This window comes from Eumetopias jubatus, unplaced genomic scaffold (assembly GCF_037043125.1).
Source record: "Eumetopias jubatus isolate StellerSeaLion01/CBP00866 unplaced genomic scaffold, mEumJub1_p1.0 scaffold_8, whole genome shotgun sequence".
In the NCBI taxonomy this organism is placed as follows: Eukaryota; Metazoa; Chordata; class Mammalia; order Carnivora; family Otariidae; genus Eumetopias; species Eumetopias jubatus.
Window position 1 is genome coordinate 85,482,793 of NW_028274814.1, and position 17,087 is coordinate 85,499,879.

General features: G+C 39.3%; 1 protein-coding gene across 4 annotated transcripts in view; it reads right to left on the reverse strand.

The window, feature by feature from the left end:
- The window catches only part of R3HDM2 (R3H domain containing 2), a 157,539-nt gene that overhangs the window by 122,263 nt on the left and 18,189 nt on the right, over positions 1-17,087 (reverse strand). The window contains exon 2 of one of the 4 annotated variants that reach the window (XM_088025250.1): positions 6,486-6,560. The exons of the other annotated variants lie outside the window; for them this stretch is intronic. The gene's annotated coding sequence lies outside the window, so the exon portion shown is untranslated. The remainder of the gene's footprint in view (positions 1-6,485; positions 6,561-17,087) is intronic. 4 annotated transcript variants of the gene reach the window in all.

Consider the following 17,087-nt stretch of genomic DNA (forward strand, 5'->3'; position numbering starts at 1 on the left):
ATATATGTATCCCACAAAGAACTCATATACAAGATATACAAAAAAAATTCTACAAATCAGTAAGAAAAAGACAAACAGCACAATTTTTTAAATGGACAAGAACTGAAAGCACTGGGGTGCCTGGGTGGCTCAGCCGGTTGAGTGTCTGCCTTCTGCTTAGGTCGTGATCCTGGAATCTGGGGATGAAGTCTCGCACTGGGCTCCCTGCTCAGCGGGGAGCCTGCTTCTCCCTCTCTCTCTGCTCCTCCCCCCACCCCACTTGTTCTCTCTACCCCCCCTCACTCTCTTAAATAAAAATAAACAAAATCATGGGGCGCCTGGGTGGCTCAGTCGTTAAGCGTCTGCCTTCGGCTCAGGTCGATCCCAGGCTCCCGGGATCGAGCCCCGCATCGGGCTCCCTGCTCGGCGGGAGGTCTGCTTCTCCCTCTCCCACTCCCCGTTTGTGTTCTCTCTCTCGCTGTGTCTCTGTCAAAAAAACAAATAAAATCTTAAAAAAATAAATAAACAAAATCTTAAAAAAAAAGTTGAAAGCACTTCCCAAAAGAACATCCTTGAAAGACCAATATGCACATAAAGACACTCCACATCAGTGGTCATCAGGGAAATGCAAATTAAAACCACAAAAAGACATCACTACATCCCCAACAGCTACAATTAAAAGGACTGACAGTACTAAGTATGGTCAAAGACACAGCACAACCAGAACTCTCATACACTGCTGGCAAGAGAATAAATTAATATAACCACTTTGGAAAACTGGTAGTACTTATACTTCTATCCCATGAACTAGCAATTCCATTCCTGGACATATAACCAGAGTGCTTACATCTATGAAAAGACATGTATAAAGTGTTCACAACAGTATTATTCCTAACAGTCCCAAACTATAAACAACTCAATGGAAAACGTATGGTACAATCAGAAAATGAATATTACCTACCAATAATAAAGAACAAACCACTGCTATATGCAACTACATTCATGAATCTCAAAGACAATGTTGAGCAAAAAAGACACAATAGTATATACTGTATGACTCTATTAACATGAAATTCAAAAACAGATGAAAACTAATCTATGGTAATAGAAATCAGATTAGTGATTCTGCGGATATAAGCGTATTTGAAGTGATAGCTTATAACTGACATGATGATGGATGCAGCTGGTTGTGCACCTGATCATCCAGCCAACCAACAGATGCTGCTAGGCTTAGTTCTGCTTTAGGAAGGGCACATTCTAACCCCTGCACTGGTTTGGACAGCCTGGCCTTCTGTGGCTCCATGACCAAGTCAGTGCCTTAGTTTAAAACATCATCATTTTCCACTGGCCTCCTTAGGCAAAACACACTATGATAAGGGTAATCTTTAAAAAATACAAATATGATGGCATAATCCACCCACACCCCTACCATACACACACTCCCCTTCTTAAAATCCTTCAAAGACTCTCCATTTCTTATAGGATAAATTCAGCACTCTTTAGCAGGATACTTATGTTCCTTTATGATCTGGCCCCTGACTACCTTTTTTCTTTCTCTCCATATATCCCGAGTTCCATAACAAAGTATCTGTAGTTGACCTAGAAAGCCATGCTTTTTTCTCACCTCAGTATCTCTGGCTAAGTAATGCATGTTCTACCTAGAACAGCAGTTCTCGAAGTATGGTCCCAAGAGGTCTAAGAGGTCCACTATTTTCACAACAAGATCTTATTTATTATGATAACACTAAGATGTTATCTGCCTTTTTCACCATGGTGAAATGGTAGGTATAATTGCCACTCTTAGCATAAATCAAGGCAGGGGTATCAAACTGTACTAGTACTAGTACTATCATATTCTTCACCACCCCACACCTGTAGCTTAAAAAAGAAAAATTTTACTTGTAAATATCCTTGATAAAGCAGTAAAAATTAATAATTTTATTAAATTCCACTCTTGAGTACATGTCTTTTTAATAATAGGAATGGCAAAATGGGAAGTATAAACCAGTTCTGCAGCATATCAAAGTACAATAATTGTCTCAAGGAAAAGCAACTGAGCTGCAAGCTAAACTAGCTACTTTTTTCATGGGATACTACTACTTCCTGAGTAAGCAAATAACAGGCAAATTATGGTTATGTGGCAATGTTCTGCACAAAAATGAACAAAGTGAGCCTGTTCCTTCAAAGAAAATAAGTGATAGTATTTGTTGTCAGTGATAAAATTCAAGCTTTTCAGCTAAAAGCAAAATTTTGAAAAAGTGTATCTTCTCTGAGCTTGAAAACTTCTTAATACTTAAAGCTTTTCTGATGAAATGAGTGATATTCATGAGTGTTGTTTTTTTACTTGTATAATGAACTGTGTCAAACATCTGGAAGATCTGCATTACTTGGTGACCAATATTTTCCAACTGACCAATTCATGATAATTCAAAAATCACACATGGATAAAAGATCCATTCAATGTACAAAATAAATGAATTTTAATGTCACTAAGTGCAAAAGTTCATTTATATGGTTTCAGATTCTACACTGCAACTAATCTTTAAGGAACTACCACATGTTGAGTTCGGGTATAGTATCAAAGAATATCCAATTACCCAAAGTTATTAAAATACTTCTCTATTTTCCAACTACATATCTCTGAGGCTGGATTTTTTTTTCAAATACTTGAATGAAGGGCGCCTGGATGGCTCAGTTGGTTAAGCGACTGCCTTCGGCTCAGGTCATGATCCTGGAGTCCCAGGATCGAGTCCTGCATCGGGCTCCCTGCTTGGCGGGGAGTCTGCTTCTCCCTCTGACCCTCCCCTCTCATGTGCTCTCTCTCTCTCTCTCAGTCTCTCAAAATAAATAAATAAATCTTTTAAAAAAAATACTTGAACGAAAATGACACATTGCAACAGACTGAATGCTGATGCAGATGAGAACGCAGCTATTTTCTGTTAAGCCAGACATTAAAGAGATTTGCAAAAATGTAAAACCATGTCCATCCTTCTCACTAAATCTTTTGTTTTAAAAACATTTTCCAGGGCACCTAGGTGGCTCAGTTGCTTAAGCGTCTGCCTTCGGCTCCAGTCATGATCCCAGGGTCCTGGGATCAAATCCCACATCAGGCTCTCTGCTCAGCAGGGAACCTGCTTCTCTCTCTCCCTCTGCCTACTGTTCTGCCTACTTGTACTCTCTCTGTCAAATAAATAGGTAAAATCTTAAAAAAAAAAAGTTTTTTCATTTAAAAAATGTGTTACAGGGTGGGGTGACTGGGTGATAGACATTGGGTAGGGTATGTGCTATGGTGAGCGCTGTGAATTGTGCAAGACTGTTGAATCACAGATCTGTACTTCTGAAACAAATAATGCAACATATGTTAAGAAAAAGAAAAAGAAGAAGATAGCAGGAGGGGAAGAATGAAGGGGAGTAAGTCAGAGGGAGAGATGAACCATGAGAGACGATGGACTCTGAAAAACAAACTGAGGGTTCTAGAGGGGAGGAGGGTAGGGGGATGGGTTAGCCTGGTGATGGGTATTAAAGAGGGCACATTCTGCATGGAGCACTGGGTGTTATGCACAATGAATCATGGAACACTACATCAAAAACTAATGATGTAATATATGGTGATTAACATAACAATAAAAAAATTTTTAAAAATGTGTTACAGGGGCGCCTGGGTGGCTCAGTCATTGGGCATCTGCCTTCGGCTCAGGTCATGATCACAGGGTCCTGGGATTGAGCCATGCATGGGGCACCCTGCTCAGTGGGAAGCCTGCTTCTCCCTCTCCCACTCCCCCTGCTTATGTTCCCTCTCTCTGTCAAATAAATAAATAAAATCTTTTATAAATAAATAAATAAATAGTTACATATAGTAATATGTAAGGAACTTACTATTATTTTAATGAATTAATAAATATTTAAATATTTTCCTAGTTTTGACTTCCAATACAGTAAATACTGGCAGATATAACCCACATAAATAAAAGTTCTTTGGCGTCTATAATAATTTTTCAAAGAATTGAGAGGTCAGAGACCAAAAAGTTTGCTAATTTAGAATTTCCCCTGGCCCTCTCGTGCTTCAAGGCCCTTAGAACTTAGGTAAAGTTAACCTGCTATATTTGCATATAGTGGAGAGCAAAGACTACACTCTTTCTTTGGCACTCAATTAGTGGTGTGTTACAAGAAGGCTAAAACGTAATTTGATGCCTATGCCAAGTGCTCCACTATAAATATGCATGGATAAAAAAATTTCAAATTGGTTATTTTGTATATAGCCACCATAACCAAATCTTCTGTCTCAAATCTGGAATCAATTGCTAGTAGAAATGTAAACTGCCAGGGACACCTGGGTGGCTCAGTTGGTTAAGCAGCTGCCTTCAGCTCGGGTCCTGACCTCAGGGTCCTGGGCTAGCGCCCTGCATCGGGCTCCCTGCTACTCCCTCTCCTTCTCCCTCTGCCTGCCACTCCCCCTGCTTATAAGTTCTTGCTCTCTGTCAAGTAAATAAATAAAATCTTTTAAAAAAAAAGTAAACTGCCTATATTCTTACTTTTTTAATGCCTATATTTTTAGAAGGCAATTTTACACTGTTTAAAAATTACAAAAGTATACATTTTTAGCAATTTACCTTAATAGTTTATTATTCCAAATATGGAAAATGACATATGTACAAGGTTATTCATGAAGCACTCTTTGTAACTGCAAAAGACTGGGAAAAAAATCAAAATTCTCTTTAATAGGAGAATGATAAAATAAGCAGTACAAACATATCCTGTAATACTCTTTAGACATACACAAGAATAAGGAAATTCTTGTACTTATAGATTATACTGCTAAGTAAAAAAAGCAAGACATAGAACCATTTTAGTAAAATGGGGGAAACAGAATATATATACGTATTTACATATATGCTTATAAGAAGATAGGATGTGGGGCACCTGGGTGGCTCAGTTGGTTAAGCATCTGCCTTTGGCTCAGGTCATGATCTCAGGGTCCTGGGATCAAGCCCCGCATAGGGCTCCCTGCCCAGTGGGGCATCTGCTTCTCTCTCTCCCTCTGCTCCTCCCCTGGCTTGTGCTCTCTCAAATAAATAAATAAAATCTTTTAAAATTTTTAAAATTAAATTTAAAAAAAAGAACGCAGAATGCACAAAAACTGGTAATAAACTGGTAATAATAGTTGCCTCTGAAAAGAGGAACTGACTAGTTTGGGTTATAGAAGCAAGAAGAAATCTTCATTCTGCTTTTTTCTATCCTTAGAATTTTGAGCCATGTAAATGTAATACCAATTTAAAAAGTAAATCTAAAAATATGTAAAAATCTTCATTTCACAGAAGGAATAACTTATCTTTTTTTCCTCTAGCCTCAAAAAATATCGACTCCTAATTTTTAACTGTATGTTCAGTGCTGCCTAAACCAGGTAACTATAATTGACACAAAAATAAAAGATACCCACTATGAAGCCTTTGAATTAATGTGTTAAGTGGTTAACTAGTGATTTGGGGGTAAGGTAAGGATCTTCATCTTTTATCTCATATACTTCTGAATTATTTAAATTTCTTACAATGAGTATGTATTACTTTTGTAATTTGAAAAATGTCAAGAGTGAAGACATTATATTAAAAAACCTATCGTTTTGGGGCACCTGGGTGGCTCAGTCAGTTAAGCGTCTGCCTTCGGCTCAGGTCATGATCCCAGGGTCCTGGGATCGAGCCCCGCATCGGGCTCCCTGCTTTGCAGGAAGCCTGCTTCTCCCTCTCCTGCTCCCTCTGCTTGTGTTCCCTCTCTTGCTGTGTCTCTCTCTGTCAAATAAATAAATAAAATCTTAAAAAAAAACAACCTATAGTTCTGACTTTGAATTGGAAATATTGATATGAACTTGTGATACACTTTCTTAAAAAAAAAAAGCCACCTTATTTCCTAGCCTTGTTCACTGAAAACAGAAAAAACAAGGACAAACCCACTAAGCAATTAGTACCTCTTACACACAGAGTAGTCTCCAAACTTCATTTCCACAAAACAAAGAAGCTATCATAGGTAAGGGATCACATCAAAAAGACACTAGAGTCAAAAAAAAAAAAAAAAGGCTAGAGCCAACCTGAAGAAGCTCCCATTTGCCAAGACGAAGCAATCAATGAAACATCAATACAGATAAAACTGTAATTGCTGAAACACATAAACAGGCTTAAATTGCAGTTTATAATGACAATTAAAAAAAACACTCATCAATCACCTTTGCAGGATGTTAGTGAACAAAGTCATTATTTTGAAAACAGTAATGTTAATTAAAAGAAAGACTCGGGCGCCTGGGTGGCTCAGTCGTTAAGCATCTGCCTTCGGCTAGGGTCATGATCCCGGAGTCCTGGGATCGAGTTCCTCATCGGGCTCCCTGCTCAGTGGGAAGCCTGCTTCTCCCTCTCCCACTCCCCCTGCTTGTGTTCCTGCTCTCGCTGTCTCTCTCTCTGTCAAATAAATAAATAAAATCTTAAAAAAAAAAAAAAGAAAGACTCAAGCATTTGTCTCACCTTTCCTGTGCAAGATGTACCTCACAGTAACCAAACAGGTGATGGAGAGGATATCACTTTATAAAAACATTCCAGCTAAAATAAATTAAGAAATGATAGAATTTGAGTATCACCATTTAAAACCCCCTAATGAAGTTCAATGAAGTAAAGGGAATATAAACAATGATCATCAATGGCTGCTGACATCATAAAAATGAAGACTAACAGACATCACACACCTCCTCCTAATAGAAGCGCACTATAAAGTATTCTAGCCAAAACAATGAATCTAAATCTGGTCAAGTCTCTAGATGTAACTGCCAATTTGAAGGAAATACAGAGGAGAGAGAAACATGTTAAATGACACTAGTATGATGTTAATCACCAAATCCATCTGTGGGAAACTAACGCACAGATGACCCAGTCCTTCAATAAATAAACTGCAAAGAAAAAAAAGGGGGGGTCTTTTAGATTAAGAGACTCTAAAAATACGGGCTCCTGGGTGGCTCAGATGGTCAAGCATCTGCTTCGACTCAGGTCATGATCCCAGGGTCCTAGGATCGAGTCCCGCATCAGGCTCCCTGCTCAGCAGAGAGCCTGCTTCTCCTCCCTCTGCTGCTCCCCCTGCTTGTGCTCTCTCGCTCTCTCTGTCAAATTAAGTAAATAAAATCTTAAAAAAAAAAGAGAGAGACTCTAAAAATACACTGACCAACTACAAGGTATAGACTTTATTTGGATCCTATTTTTTTTAATTTGAATACTGTTTTAAACGTATCGTCTGTTTTAAAAACTTATGATATGATCAAGGAAATATGAACACCAGATATTTATATATTAAGAAATTACTGTTATTGTAGATGTACAAATAGTATTGGTATTATGTTTTTAAAAAGTCCCTATTTTGGGGGGCACCTGGGTGGCTCAGTTGGTTGGGCAACTGCTTTCGGCTCAGGTCATGGTCCTGGCGTCCTGGGATCAAGCCCCGCGTTGGGCTCTCTGCTCAGCGGGGACTCTGATTCTCCCTCCCCGCCGCTCCCCCTCCCCCCATGCTCTCACTCTTTAAAAAAATAAATAAATAAAATAAAATAAAAGTCCCTATTTTTTAGAAATATATACTGAAATATTTATGGATGAAATAATGTCACAGATTTGATTCAAAACAATCAGGAAGGGGGGCTGGTAGGAGCATAGATGAAACCATGTTAGCAATAAGCTGATAACTGTATATGGGGGTTCATTTTACTATTCCCACTGCTTTTGGATGTTTGGAATTTTTCATAATAAAGTTTTTTAGAAAGCAAATTTCAGGGCGCCTGGGTGGCTCAGTCAGTTAAACATCTAACTCTTGCTTTCAGCTCAGGTCAAGGGTTGTGGGATTGAGCCCATCATCGGGCTCTACACTTAGTGGGGAGTCTGCTTAAGGATTCTCTCCCTCTGCCCTTCCCTCCCACTCTCTCTCAAATAAATCTTTTTAAAGATTTTATTTATTTGAGAGAGAGAAAGAGAGTGTGCACAAGCAGGGGGAGAGGCAAAGGAAGAGGGAGAAGCAGGCTCCCCACTGAGCATGGAGCTGGATGCAGGGCTCAATCCCAGGCCCTTGAGATCATGACCTAAGCCGAAGGCTGATGCTTAACCAACTGAGCCACCCAGGCACCCCCCAAATAAATCATCTTTTTAAAAAAATTTTTTAAATAAAGAATAAAAGGCAAATCCCAAAAACAAAATATATATATATTTGAACTACAAGCAGTGAAATGAAATTTGGAGAGTAACCTTCTACTAAAGTCCAGTTCAATACCTACCTCTTTCCCTACCTTTCTATATTGGTTTCTCTCTTCCCTTTTGTGTTTCTTTGTACTAAACAAGTAGACTCAACTAAATTATACTGCATTCTGTTTTATATTACAGAATCTAATCCATGATATCTACTGTTGTTTTGATCATCAAATGTTCATGTTTTATCTCCACAGCCAGCCAGTAAGGTCCTTTAACACACACAAAAATTTTAGATTCCACAGCCCTAGAATGACGCTGAACATTCTAATATTCCTAAGTACCTTATGTGACACTCAAGTTGTCTCTGGAAAACCCTAGGACCTATGGAAAAATGTAATATTCTTCTTTGTCAACCTAAGGGCCACTTTGTGGTAAAATTAAGTTTTTATTGTAGTAAAAGCACATAATACTTTCTTCAAATTTTACAGGGATCCCTTTTGTAACATCAAAATGCTGTTTCTAGCAAGTTTAGGCAAGCTAATAAGCACAAGCTTTTCCTCCCAGAATTCAAATGGGCATATATTTACATTCTTTCAAAGAAACAGAATTATATATTACCAGGGTTTTTTTTTTCTTAAAGATTTTATATATTTATTTGAGAAAGAGAGCGCGGCGAGCAAGAGAAAGAGAGCACGAGTGGGGAGGAGGGGCAGAGGAAGAGGGATAAGCAGACTCCGCCCCCCCCCCAGGGGGAGCCCAACTCAAGGCAATCCCAGGACCCTGGAATCATGAGCTGAGCAGAAGGCAAACACTTAACCAACTGAGCCACCCAGTGGCTATATATTACTAGGTTTAAATACAAATTTTCTTAGTTAAGTGACTGGTTAAATATGCTTAAGTTATTTAGTGAAACTTCAGCTGCAATATAAAAAGAGAGCTTACCCCCAAAAATAGTCTCAAAGCCCAGGAAACAACTCACTACCTAACTGGAGACTAATCAAGTGCTAGAAAATAAATCTATTGGAGTACTTACAAGTTTTGAGTTGATTTACAGCCCCTTTATCGTTTTTGTTTTTTAAAGATTTAATTTATTTTTGACAGAGAGAGAGTGTGTACAAGCAGGGGAAGCAGCAGGCAGAGGGAGAGGGAGAAGCAGGCTCCCTGCTCAGCAGGAAGTTCGATGTGGGGCTCGATCCCAGCACCCTGGGTACATGACCTGAGCTGAAGGCAGACGCTTAACCATCTGAGCCACCCAGGTGCCCCTACAGCACCTTTATCATTTTAATAAATGTTTTTAAATAACTGATTTTCCCTCTAATTATAAAAGAAATCCATGTTCTTTTTAAAATAGAGATAAGCAAGGACACCTGGGTGGCTCAGTCAGTTAAGTGTCTGCCTTCGGCTCAAGTCATGATCCCAGGGTCCTGGAATTGAGCCCCGCAACAAGCCCCGCATCCAGCTCCCTGCTTGGCAGGGAGTCTGCTTTTCCCTCTACCCCCCACCTCCGCTCTCTCTCACTGTCAAATAAATAAGTAAAATCTTAAAGATAGATAGATAGATAGATATAAGCAAAAAGAAAATAAAAACCAGGGTGCCTGGGTGGCTCAGTCAGTGGGGGATCTTCCTCCAGCTTGGGTCATGATCCCAGGGTCCTGGGATTGAGCCCTACATGGAGCTCCCTGCTCAGCTGGGAGCCTGCTTCTCCCTCTCCCTCTGTCCCTCCCCCCTGCTCATGCTCAACCTCTCTCTCTCAAATAGATAAATAAAATCTTGAAAGAAAGAAAGAAGAAAGAAAGAAAGAAGGAAAGAGGAAAAGAAAAGAAAAAGAAAAAGAAAAACCATTCTGCTACCTCCTTCGTAACATTTTGTCTCAATAAATAGTAAATTCTTTGGGGGCAGCTCATTTCCCCAAGGAACAAGATCCCTCACATCTGGAATTCATCTATGGAAGCCCCAGCAGCAAGGGAGAGGGAAAAAAGCACACAGGCTTAATTCAACAAAAGCAATATATGGATTTGTTGTCAATTTTTTTATATTTCGCCATTTGTATAAACCTAGGGTCAGAAAAAAACATACATTCCATTTGTATGGATTTTTCTTGGTTTATAATAATTTTATTGGCAATTTCCCAGCATCCTTAAAATGTCTTACTATAGTAGCAACAAAGACCTAGATTTCCAATTGCCAAATCAGGTAGTAAACACATCATATTCACTCTATATGTAAAATCTTACTCTATTTTAACTTATATTTTAAAATAGTTACTTAAAATAACCATTCCTTTTATTTCCTATTTCTTTTATTGAAGTCCTACCAACTCCATCGACAGATTTTCACATTTCATGTACAGTTAAACATACATGGAATTAGTTTCTCCTCAAAATAGCCCACGAATCAGAAGACATGAACAGACATTTCTGCAAAGAAGACATACAAATGGCCAACAGACACATGAAAGAAAAAGTGTTCAACATCACTCGGCATCAGGGAAATACAAATCAAAACCTCAATGAGATACCACCTCACACCAGTCAGAATGGCTAAAATTAACAAGTCAGGAAATGACAGATGTTGGCGAGGATGTGGAGAAAGGAGAACCCTCCTACACTGTTGGTGGGAATGCAAGCTGGTACAGCCACTCACAAATCCATATATTACTCTTGTTGAATTAAGCCTGTGTGTTTTCCCCCTCCCTTCCTGCTGGGGCTTCCACAGATGAATTCTAGAAGTGAGGGACCTTGTTCCTTGGGGAAATGAGCTGCCCTCAAAGAATTTACCATTTATTGAGACAAAATGTTATGAAGGAGGTAGCAGGATGATTTTTTTCTTTTCTTTCTCCAAAACAGTATGGAGGTTCCTCAAAAAGTTGAAAATAGAGCTACCCTATAACCCAGCAATTGCACTACTGGGTATTTACCCCAAAGATACAAATGTAGTGATCCAAAGGGGTACATGCACCCCAGTGTTTATAGCAGCAGGGCGCCTGGGTGGCTCAGATGGTTAAGCATCTGCCTTCGGCTCAGGTCATGATCCCAGGGTCCTGGAATCGAGTCCCGCATGGAGCCTGCTTCTCCCTCTGCTTCTCTCTCTCTCTTTCTCCCTCTCTCTCTCCCTCTGTCTCTCATGAATAAATAAATAAAATCTATAAAAAAATGTTTATAGCAGCAATGTCCACAACAGCCGAACTATGGAAAGAACCTAGATGTCCATCAACAGATGAATGGATAAAAAAGATGTGGTATACACACACACACACACACACGCACACACACACACACACACACACACACACACACAAATGGAATATTATGCAGCCATCAAAAAAATGAAATCTTGCCATATGCAACGTGGATGAACTATAGGGTATTATGCTAAGTGAAATAAGTCAATCAGAGAAAGCAAGTATCATATGATCTCACTGATACGAGGAATTTGAGAAACAGGACAGAGGATCATAGGGAAAGGGAGGAAAAAAATGAAACAAGATGAAACCAGAGAGGGAGACAAACCATAAGAGACTCTCAATCTCAGGAAACAAACTGAGGGTTGCTAGAATGGAGGGGGGTGGGAGGGATGGGGTAACTGGGTGATGGACATTGGGGAGGGTATGTGTTATGGTGCATGCTGTGAATTGTGTAAGACTGATGAATCACAGACCTGTACCTCTGAAACAAATACATTATATGTTAAAAAAAAAAAAGATAGTAGGAAGGGGAGAATGAAGGGGGGGGAATCGGAGGGGGAGACGAACCATGAGAGACTATGGACTCTGAGAAACAAACTGAGGGTTTTAGAGGGGAGGGGGGTGGGGGGATGGGTTAGCCTGGTGATGGGTATTAAAGAGGGTACGTATTGCATGGAGCACTGGGTGTTATATGCAAACAATGAATCATGGAACACTATATCAAAAACTAATGATGTAATGTATGGTGACTAACATAACATAATAAAATAAAATTATTAAAAAAAAAAAATCCCACAGGGATGCCTGGGTGGCTCCGTAGGTTAAGCGTCTGCCTTCGGCTCAGGTCACGATCCCAGCGTTCTGGGATGGAGTCCCGCATCAGGCCTCCTGCTCAGCTGGAAGCCTGCTTCTCCCTCTGCTGCTCCTCCTGCTTGTGCTCTCGCTATGTCAAATAAATAAAATCTTTAAAAAAAAAAATCCCACAAACTTCTGAATTCACACACATGCAAAACAATTCCATGCCCTAAAATTCACCTGCAAGTACCTAAATATAATGCTCACCTGATCTCTAGCTCAGATGTAATGCCCCATCCATCCAGGTAAAGTATAAGAACTGTACTTATCAAGTGTAATTTGGGAGACAGTAAGGAAAGAATAGTGAGTAGCTCCAGCAAGTCAGCTAGGAGGGGAAAAAATTATCCCTTCCACACCCAGAGCCTAGGCTCTAACAAGTTTTCAGCAACAGTCAAAATTCTCAGAACAGTCTTGATTTTTCACTGGACTCTGTGTCTTAATTAAGTAGTCTGAGTGACAGTGCAAAAATTAATTTGAAGCTACCTTTCCTCTTCTTTACTCCAAAAAGCTGAATATTGTCTGTCTTGACTATTAAAATCCCCAGAGATTTCAATTCTGCAGGAGCTCTACATGATTCTAAATTTAGACAATAGAAATAGTTGGAAGGCAATTCATTTTAATATCTGAACTTTTATGTTGCCAGGCAGCTAATTTCTTCAGTAATCTTAGAGCAGTCATCTGCATAAAAGAATAAATATATAAGCCATATAATCACTGATAGGCTAGTAATGGTGTTAATTAAAATATTATCTGTAACTTCTGGACATGACCTACACCCCCCTCCCTCCCCAAAACACGCTATATTTCCTCCACAAGGAAAACGGGATTTTAAATATTTCAACAGAACATATTAATAGCACATCACCACTTTCCTTACAGCTTGTTTCCACATCAATGGAACATATAGATAGGTTTAATGGGCTTTACCTTCAGCATAAAATGTTTTTGTGGAAGGAACTGACATATCCCGTTTCACGTGGAGTCCTAGAGCAGGATGTTTTCAAGTTCTCGGACCATAAGTGATTAGGGCATACTAGATCCCAATTCTAAGGCTATTCTGGATTCTCTAAAACATCAGACCTCATAAGGAGCCACAGAACCATACTCCAAAAGAAATGTTCGATACAGGGATGCCTGGGTGGCTCAGTCTGTTCGGCGTCTGCCTTCAGTTCCGGTTGTGGTCTCAGGGTCCTGGGATAGAGCCCCGCATCGGGCTCCTTGCTCAGCGGGGAACCTGCTTCTCCCTCTGCCTGCTGCTCCCGCCCTGCTTGTGCTGTCTCTCTGTCTCAGAGATAAATAAATTTTTTAAAAAAATATTCAATATAATAAATACCCTAACCAGGTCAGTTTTCCTAGATTGTTCTCAAAGTCCAATTGTAAAATATATATACAGGTGAATGCAAAGTTCAGGTTCAAAACACTAAGTATGAAAGGCCTGGTTTGGAGTTTTCCTATCCAAGGACATTTTAATTCAGACAGCAGAAGATACAAAGAGGGAAACAACTCTTAAGTGGCTGAACTACAGGAAGAAAAGATCTGGGTTACAGGAGAGTAAGAAGGATATGAAAACTTATTTTCACCTTCACACCAAGTTAGGAAAAAAAAAACACAATGTCAATTTTCTGCACAATACCTTGCCTCCGATGGCAAGTCATCAGAGCTGCCTCTAACAGACTTCATTCTGAGTTTAGACACTTCATTATCAGGTACATTTGGGAAGACACAGAAGGGTCTCAGATCTAGAATCCACTCAATTTTTTTTTATTGGAAATAATTGATACTATAAAGATAGCAAAGGATAATTAAGAAAATGAAGTCATTCCCCTTTTAAGGAATCATTTGCCACTAAAGGAATCAGGGTTCCTTGCTGAAATGATTGATTCCAGGTCTGAAGCAAGTGAAGTACAAAGTGAGCCCAAAACACCTTGTAGTGCCAGGGTGTAAGGAAGTCCTCAAAGCCTGCCTGGGTCATGTCAAAAGGACACAGGAGTCAGTTTGATGGGGCTCACATTGACCAAATTTACAACTGCCATTTTTTTAAGTTTATTTATTTTCATAATCTCTACACTCAATGTGGGGCTCAAACTCACAACCCCAAAATTAAGAGTCGCTCACACTTCTGACCAAGCCAGTCAGGTGCCCCACTGTATTTTTAATACTGAATACTGTCAATATTTTTGACAGCAGTGAATTGTAACATAACGGATTCTTTTAAAATACCCAATTTACAGTGATCCTCAAAAACAAAAAAAGAGAGAGGAAAAGTAAAACTCTCCTTTTTAGAACACCACCAACTAGAAAATGTAGAAGTAATGAGAGAATCAACATTTTCCAACCACCAATGTCATAACCAATTCAAGCAAGGATCATAAGTGCATGTTAATACCACTGGGTAAAACATTAAGGAACAGAAAAGTCACACATTTTTAAAAGTATCATCCCACAGACTGTTTCTTAATTACAAAGGGAAAAAAGTACCTTTACAAAGAAGAAATGCAGCTGACATCAACTTAACTAAGTGATCAAACTTTTTATCACCAACAATGGGACAAAGGGACATCATGTACACAGAGACACGTATAACATCTTCTTGTCAAAAATGTTTAACCTGAATCTAATCATGACAAATTCAAATTGTAAAACATTCTTCAACATAACTACCCTGGACTCTACAAAAATATCAATTACATGAAAAACAAAAAAAGGGGGAAGAGAACTGCTCTGAATTAAAAGACTGGGGAAAAAATGACCGTTAAATGACAACATACAACCCTTGAATAAATCCAGGATTGGCAGGAAGGAAAGTTATAAAGCAATATCTCAATTGTTGAGATAATTGAGGAAATTTGAGTATAGACTATACATAATCATAATATCACTAAAATATTTTGAATGTGATAATGAGTTTTATAATACTATTGTGGTGATATAGGAAAACAATTTTAAGCAATATTTGCTTAAGAAATTTGGGGGTGGGGGTGCCTGGGTGGCTCAGTTGGTTAAGCGTCTGCCTCCGGCTGATTGTGATCTGAGGGTCCTGGGATCAAGCCCCCCAGGGGGCTCCCTGCTCAGTGGGGAGTCTGCTTCTCTCTCTCCCTCTGCTCCTCGCCCTGCCCCTCGCACACACTCTAAAAAAAAAAAAAAAAAAAAAAAGAGTTCCCTTTTCTCCACATCCTAGCCAACACTTGTTAGCTTATCTTTCTGATGATAGCCATTGTAACTATAGTATGAAGTGGTATCTGTGATTTTGACTTGCATTCCCCTGATGATTAATGATGTTGAGCACCTTGTCATGTACATACTGGCCATCTGTGCGTCTCCTTTTAAAAAAAAGGTCTATTCATGGGCCCCTGGGTGGCTCAGTTGGTTAGGCAACTGCCTTCGGCTCGGGTCATGATCCCGGAGTCCTAGGATCAAGTCCCACATCGGGCTCCCTGCTCAGCAAAGGAGACTACTTCTCCCTCTGACCCTCCCCCCTCTCATGTACTCTCTCTCTCTCTCTCTCTCTCAAATAAATAAATAAATCTTTAAAAAAAAAAAGGTCTATTCAGTTCCTCTGCCCATTTTTAAATCACATTGTGTTTTTTCTATTGAGATATATGAATTCTTCATATATTTGAGGATATTAACCCCTTATTGGACATAGGATTTACAAAATTTTTCTCCCATTCAGGCTGTTCATTTTGTTGACAGATTCCCTTGCTGTGCAAAAGCTTTTTATTTTTTTAATTATTTTTTAAAAGATTTTATTTATTTATTTGACAGAGCGAGACACAGCAAGAGAGGGTACACAAGCAGGGGGAGTGGGAGAGGGAGAAGTAGGCTTCCCGCGGAGCAGGGAGCCCGATGCAGGGCTTGATCCCAGGATCCTGGGATCATGACCTGAGCCAAAGACAGACACTTAACGACTGATGCCCCTTTTTAATTATTTTTAAAATAATTTCTATGCCCAACATGGTGCTCAATATCATGACCTGGAGATCAAGAGTCACATGCTCTATTGACTAAGCCAGCCAGGCACCCCCTCCACCCCCGTGCAAAAGCTTTTTAGTTTTGATGTATTTCCACTTGTATATTTTTGCTTGTTACCTTTGTTTTTGGTGTCAAATTCAAAAAAATCATCACAAATAGAGATGTCAAGGAGCTATTGCCAATGTTTTCCTCTAAGAGTTTCAGGGCTTCAGGTCTGTTTCCAAGTCTTTAATTCATTTTTTAATTTTTACGGATAATGTAAGATAGTTGTCCAGTCTACCCAACCCCATTTATTGAAGAGACTATCCTTTCCCCGTTGTATATTTTTGGCTGCTTTATCACAAATTAATTGGCCATATATACCTGGGTTTGTTTCTGGGCTCTCTATTCTGTTCCATCAATCTATGTTATCTGTTTTCATGCTATTACACACCATTTTGAATACAATAATATAGTAATATAGTGAAGTCAAGAAATGTGATGCATCCAGTTTTGGTCCTCTTTCTCAAGACTTCTTTGGCTATTCAGGGTCTTTTGTGGTTCCATACAAATTTTAGGATTCTCTGTTTTCTGTGAAAAATGCCACTGGAATTGGGATAGGGATTACACTGAATCTATAGATTGCTTTGGGTAGTATGAACATTTTACTAATATTAATTCTTCCAATCCATGAGCATAGACTATCTTTCCATTTATTTGTATCTTCAATTTATTTCATCAATGTCTTAGAGTTTTCAGTGTAGAGGTCCTTCACCTCCTTCATTAAATTTATTCTCAGGTTTTTAAAAGATTTTATTTATTTATTTCACAGAGAGAGACACAGCGAGAGAGGGAACACAAGCAGGGGGAGTGGGAGAGGGAGAAGCAGGCTTCCCGTGGAGCAGGGAGCCCGATGC